This window comes from Morus notabilis, unplaced genomic scaffold (genome assembly GCF_000414095.1).
Source record: "Morus notabilis unplaced genomic scaffold, ASM41409v2 Scaffold247, whole genome shotgun sequence".
In the NCBI taxonomy this organism is placed as follows: domain Eukaryota; kingdom Viridiplantae; phylum Streptophyta; class Magnoliopsida; order Rosales; family Moraceae; genus Morus; species Morus notabilis.
The window spans coordinates 1-7,424 of NW_010365301.1; positions in this window are offsets into that span (position 1 = coordinate 1).

Consider the following 7,424-nt stretch of genomic DNA (forward strand, 5'->3'; position numbering starts at 1 on the left):
AAAAAAAAAAGAACAAAAAAATAAAATAAAATAACCAACTTTAAGTGCTTCAATGTTTCTAGTTTAAATTAAAAAATTTTAAATGTTTTTGATGAAGTATCGATTGATTTTGGAACATCAGTGATAAATTAACAAAGATAATTTACCAGTCTTTTTTTTTTTACATTTTTTAATTCAGCAAAATTATGGTCATTTACTAAAAAAAATATATTACAAAGGGTTTTTTTGCACAAATTCCTTTTTTCCTTGCTCATTAACAACTATAATCATATAGATTTTCAATATATATATATAACCATATAGCATAATCATAGATTTCCTAAATTAGAAGGTAAACAAAACTGTCTCGGCAAAAATATCTGCGACAGTATCAGAGATTTTATCTCCCATGCTAGAAGTGGTAGCGTTTGCCAATAACGGAAATGGTGTAGCTCACTTCTTTGCTAGTCATGCAATTTCTAATTTCATTGGTTTTATCTGGTTTGGTTACTTGCCCAGATTTTTGGGCTCCTATGTAAAAGCAGACTTGGGTTCGTTAGTTGAATAAATTTCATTTTACCATAACACACACACACACACACACACACACACACAAAAGCAACACCGAATTTTCTGCTCCTATATGCTATTTTATCCACTATTTACGCAGATAGTTCCGGTGCTAGTCTAAGTTACTAATAAACTAAGTTAATTGTTAAACCTGCTGTTAATTATGTTTGTGTTAGGATCCTAGGAATTCTACCGTTAAATCTAGCTGTGAGCGTAATGGAAATGGAATTGGGAAGAAGGAAATGCCTCTTAGATCTACTTTCTCATTAACTGGAATGAACGAAGGAAATTACACGAAAAAAAATTACAGATAGTGAGGAGAATTCGAGGACCCTCTAGCCTCCAAGTCTGTTTCTGTTACAACCAAAATTCACGATGCCTTCTACACTAATCCTCAGGCTATTTAAGCCATGTTCCCCTGGCCAGCCACTCTAATCCCGAGACACAATCCTAACTGAATTGCCTTCCCAAGATTAATTCTCTCAACAATTACTGCCCTACCCTTGCTTGTCATTCTTCCTCTTTCTCGCATACACAAACTTAATGGGAGGAAACCTAACATTACTCCCTTCCTCGAGTGCAACCTTGTCCTCAAGGTTGAAATCCGGGAATTGATCCCTAATCACAGACACAGGCTCCCAAGTAGCATCCCACGATGGTAGGCCTTCCCAACGAACGAGAACTTCCTGAACATGGCGCCCCCCAACCGGGACAGTACGTGAGTCCAGCACCGCCGCCGGCGTGACGACTAACTCCAGTTCGGCTGACAATTGTTGAGGAAGTGGCTGACCCTGGAAATGCTCCCCACGAAAAGGCTTAAGCTAGGATACGTGAAATACAGGTTAGATTTTGGCAGTAGCAGGCAAATCTAAGCGATAAGCCACCAGACCTAGTTTTTCCAAGACTGCGAATGGTCCATAGAAACGAGGACTGAGCTTCTCGTTAACCTTCCGGGCGAGGGACTTCATGAAATAAGGGAGGAGTCGCAGCAAAACCAAATCGCCAGGAGCAAACTGTACCTCCCTGCGGTGTCGGTCTGCAAATAATTTCATGTGTTCCTGAGCCAAGCGGAGGTGTTCTTTAAGGGCATCTAACATCTAATTGCGCTCCTGTAGCTGTGTGGCAACCTCATGGACGGCCGTAGAATCATCTTGAAAACGATGGAGAGTGGGAGGGTCACGCCCATAAACTGCGCGAAAAGGAGAACATTTAATGGATGCATTATAGGAGGTGTTGAACCAATATTCTGCCCATGGCAGAAATAGAAGCCAAGACCTCGACTTGTCACTCACAAAACAGCGGAGATAGGTCTCCAAACAGCGGTTGGTTACTTCGGATTGGCCATCCGTTTATGGATGGTACGCAGTGCTCGGCAGAAGTTTAGTGCCCTGCAGTTTGAATAGTTCACGCCAAAATAAACTCATGAAGATCGAGTTGCGATCGCTAACAATCGAGCGGGGAAAACCGTGCAAGCGGACTACTTCACGAACAAATATTGAAGCCACCTGCTTTGCCGTGTAAGGGTGCGCTAGGGGACAAAAGTGCGCGAATTTGGAGAGGCGGTCCACTACTACCAAGACCGTGTGCACGCCCTTCGATTTCGGAAGTCTGCCAATAAAATCCATAGCTATATCCTCCCAGATTTGTTAAGGTATCGGAAGGGGCTGTAAAAGACCGGCCGGCGAAAGTGCTTCAGTTTTGGATTGCTGACACTTCTCACAACTGGAAACGTAATCCCGGATCACTTGCTTCATACCTTTCCAGAAAAAATTTGCCGAGATTCGTTTATAGGTGCGTAAAAACCCTGAGTGCCCCCCTAAGACCGAATTGTGAAAATCATGTAACACCTGGGAATCCAAGAAGGAAGTAGCACTAACTTGTTCCGAAACAAAAGTAAGCCATTGCGGAGGTCATAACCCTCACTTGCTGGACGTCCCTAGTTCAAATTGCGGATGATGTCCATACAACCTGGGTCTGTGAGTTGCCCTCGTCGGAGGTCCGTCATGTTAAACTGGTGAGAGATGGACAGGGCCGCAAATTCCACCGGAGAGGCTTCCTCCCTACGCGAAAGGGCATCAGCGACCTTGTTTGCTGCACCCGATTTGTATTGGACTTCAAAATCGTATCCAAGGAGTTTTGTTATTAAACGCAGTTGTTCCGGCGGTAAAATCCGTTGATCCAAGAGGAATTTAAGACTCCTCTGATCGGCACGAACGAGAAAATGCCGCCCCAAGAGATAATGTCTCCACTTTTGAACGGCCAGCATGATCGCGAGGAGTTCCCGCTCATAAACCGACTTCAGCCGGGAGGTCGCTGAAAGCATCTTGCTAAAGTAAGCAATCGGCCTACCCTCTTGCATCAAAACCGCGCCTACCCCACTGCCCGAGGCGTCGGTTTCGAGGACGAACAATTTAGTAAAGTCCGGCATAGCCAGGACCGGAAGTTCCGTCATCGCACCTTTGGTTGACAGAAGGCTTCCTCAGCTATGGAATTCCAGCTAAAAACGCCCTTCCTGAGCAAATCAGCAAGGGGCCGGGCGATAGAACCGTACCCCCGAACAAAGCGTCTATAATAGCCCGTGAGGCCGAGGAAACCCCGTAACTCGCAAACATTTCGTGGAGTAGGCCATGACAGCATCACGCTGACCTTGGACTGATCTGCGGCCACACCCCCAGCCGAGAGTACATGCCCCAAGTAGTGTACCTGTTCTTGTCCAAAAACGCATTTGCTGAAATTAGCAAATAAAGCTTCTCTCCGCAACACCTCCAACACCTGCCTCAAGTGCAGGAAATGATCCTCCCACGACCTGCTGTACACCAAAATGTCGTCAAAAAAAACTAACACGAATTTGCGTAAAAACGGACGAAATACCGAGTTCATAAGCGATTGGAACGTGGCAGGGGCATTAGTAAGGCCGAAGGGCATGACGAGGAACTCGTAATGCCCTCATGCGTCCGAAAAGCCGTTTTCTCCACATCGCTTTCGCGGACCTTGATTTGGTGGTAGCCTGACTTCAAATCCAGCTTAGAAAACACCCTTGCCCCGTATAACTCATCAAGCAGCTCATCAATTATAGGGATGGGAAACTTGTCGGGGATTGTCAATTGGTTCAGCGCTCGGTAGTCAACACAGAAGCGCCAGCTGCCGTCTTTCTTGCGGACTAGTAGTACCTGGCTTGCATAAAGGCTGCTGCTCGGTTGAATGATGCCTGAGGCCATCATATCCGTGACCAGCCTCTCTATTTCCGCCTTCTGAACCTGCGGGTATCTGTAGGGCCGGATGTTGGGTGGTGACACGCCATCCCGAAGGACGATGCAGTGCTCTCTTGTTCTTTGTGGCGGTAACCCCTCTGGCATACTAAATACGGATTGGAACTCCCGGACGAGGTGCTCGCATCCTGCCGGCAGTGGCTGTACATCTCCCTCAAGGGCTCCGTCCTGTGTTGTTCTGATTTCCAGGAGCACCCTAACACCCGAATGGTTCCAAATGTCTTCTAGCGCATTATCGTCGATATTTAATAAACACAATTTAACTGGCGAGAATTTTACCGATTGGAAAAGGAACCTAAAGAACGTCCTAACCTTTGAGAAATTGAATGTCATACTGAATACACATTGTCCTCCAGAGCCACCTGTTGATGCTCCTAATGAGGTTTTCGTAGCGTATCAACGCTGGAAGGACTCTGACGATCTGGCTCGCTGTTATATGATGGCGAGCATGTCCACTGTGCTACAAGCACAACATGAAGATTACATAACTGCTCGTCAGATTATGGATAATCTTGAGGACATGTTCGGTGGCCAAGCCGCTGAAAAACGTCGGGAAGCCCTTAGTAACCTCATTAACTGCAGACAGAAGGCTGGGTCTTCCATAAAGGAACATATGCTGAAGGTGATGGGCTATTTGGCTGAAGTTCAGACCAATGGGGCCGACATCGATGCTGAGTCTCAATTGACCATGATCTTTGAGACTTTGTCGAAGGAGTATATTTCGTTTAGGGCAACATTCAATTTGAGCGCTAAACAGAATATAACCCTGATAGAGTTGATGTAAGAACTCCAAAAGTTTGAGCGGATAATCAAGGGGTCGACAATTGTGAAGGCCAACTTTGCTAAGGCATCTTCCTCCAAACCCTCTTCAGGGAATGGAAAGAAGAAGCAAATAGCTAAGAAGGAGAGTTCTTCAGTTCCGCCAAACAAGGGCAAGAACAAGAAGAAGAAGAACCCGAACAAGCTTAAGTGCTTTCATTGCAGGAAGGTGGGGCACATGAAGAAGAATTGCAAAGACTACCTAGCCGTTAAAGGCAAAGGAGGTGAGTGTGATCTTTTGATTGTGGAAGCATGTCTGGTTAAGCAATCCAATGACAACTGGGTCATAGATTCTGGAACAACTAATCATGTGTGTGTTTCTCTACAGGGGTTCAAACAAATGAGAAGTCTTCTAAATGAAAGCTTCACGTTGAGGATGAGCGATGGAACACTAGTGTTGGCTAAAACAATGAGAGACGTCCATCTTTATTTTGATAGTTATAGGAGTTTATTTTTGCGAGACTGTTTTTATGTTCCTCAATTTAAGAGGAATCTTATTTCTGTTGTTTGTTTATTTAAGGATTCTTATTCAGTTTCTTTTAATAATAAAGTTATGATTCGGTGATTCATAAAAATAAGTCTTTTATCTGTGATGGATGGATGCAAAATATTATCAAACCTAAGATGGACTCACTACTAAACACTGAAGTTGTTAATCTCTAAAAGGCTTAAAACTTCTCACTCTAATGAGACATATCTTTGGCATTTGCGACTTGGTCACATTAGCTTTAACAGGATATAGAGGTTGGTAAAGGATGGACCTTTAAGTTCTTTAAAGATTGAGTCCTTACCCTAATGTGAATCTTGTTTGGAGGGAAACTGACCAAAAGACCATTTTGGTCTAAAGGCAATAAGGCTGAAGATGTTCTTGAACTTGTGCACAGTGATGTTTGTGGTCCCATTAACATCAAGGCAAGAAGAGGGTATGAGTATTACGTCACTTTTATCGACGATTACTCAAGATATGGTTATGTGTACCTATTGCGCCATAAAAGTGAAACTTTTGATAAATTCAAGGAGTTTCGAGCTGAGGTAGAAAAGCAACTGGTAAGCCCATAAAGGCACTTCGATCATATCGAGGTGGAGAATACCTCTCTGATGAGTTCACCGGATACTTATTAGAGAATGGGATTCTATCTCATTTAACTGCACATGGCACTACACAGCAGAATGGTGTAGCTGAGAGAAGAAATAGGACATTGTTGGACATGGTACGGTCCATGATGAGTTATTCGACATTGTCTATATCTTTCTGGGGATATGCTTTACAAACTGCATGTTATCTTCTGAACAACGTGTCAACAAAGTCAGTTCCTAAAACTCCTCACGAGCTGTGGACGGGCAGGAAGACATCCTTGAACCATATTCGTATATGGGGATGTCCTGCACATGTCCTGGACAAGGAAGCGAACAAGTTGGAAGCACGTTCAGAAGTGTGCATTTTTGTAGGTTATCCGAGATGGACGAAAGGGGATTATTTCTATAATCCCAAGGAAAATAAAGTCGTGGTTTCAACGAATGCAACATTCCTGGAGGAAAGTTATATGAACGACTTTAAGTCTCGTAGCAAAATGGTGCTTGAGGACATGTCGAGTGACTTGGTCATACCGACTGTTCCTTTGGAAACCAATCCAATCAGAGTAGAAGACGAAACCCAACAACAACCTAAGGGCCTTCGACGTAGTGAGAGGATCAGACATGAACCTGAGAGATTCATGGCTAATGAGGAAACCTTTTTGGCAGAATCTCTGTAACATGACAGATATCCTTATACTTACAAAGAAGCTATAGAGGATGTTGATACAAACCTCTGGACAGAAGCCATGAAAGCTTAGATGAAATCTATGGACTTTAATCTAGTCTGGAAACTTGTAGATCTTCCCGATAGGATTAAGCCCATTGAGTGTAAATGGGTCTACAAGACAAAGAGAAATGCAGAAGGAAAGGTCGAAACCTATAAGGCTAGACTGGTAGCTAAGGGATACACGCAAAAGGAGGGAATCGACTACGAGGAAACCTTTTCGCCTGTAGCCATGCTTAAGTCCATCCGCATTCTCTTATCCATTGCGGCTGCTCTCGACTACGAGATTTGGCAAATGGATGTCAAGACGGCGTTCTTAAACGGCCAACTTGAGGAAAGTATCTATATGGTACAACCAGAAGGCTTTGGGGCTAAGGGTCAAGAGGGAAAAGTTTGCAAGTTGCTGAAATCCATTTATGGATTAAAGCAAGCTTCCCGTTCTTGGAACAAAAGATTTGACCAAGTTGTCAAATCTTTTGGATTCCAACAGAATATGGATGAACCTTGTGTTTATAAGCATATTCAAGATGGGAACGTGGCTTTTCTACTGTTATATGTTGATGATATTCTACTCATTGGCAATGATTTAGGGACTTTATCATCAGTCAAAGTTTGGCTTACCAAACAGTTTGACATGAAGGACTTAGGAGAAACTAATTATGTTCTGGGCATTCGAATCATAAGAAATCGAAAGAACAAAATGATAGCTCTCTCTCAGGCTTCATACATAGATAAAATTCTCGAGAAGTATGCAATGCAGAATTCCAAGAAAGGTGGGCAACCATCTAGGTCTGGAATTACTCTTTCGAACAGTGATTGTCCCAAGACATCTGAAGAAAGAGAATACTGGCGAAGGTCCCTTATGCTTTGGCGGTCGGGAGCCTCATGTATGCAATGCTTTGTACTCGACCGGACATTTACCATGCGGTCGGGATTGTAAGTCGATTTCAGTCGAATCCAGGACCTAACCACTGGGTTGCGGTCAA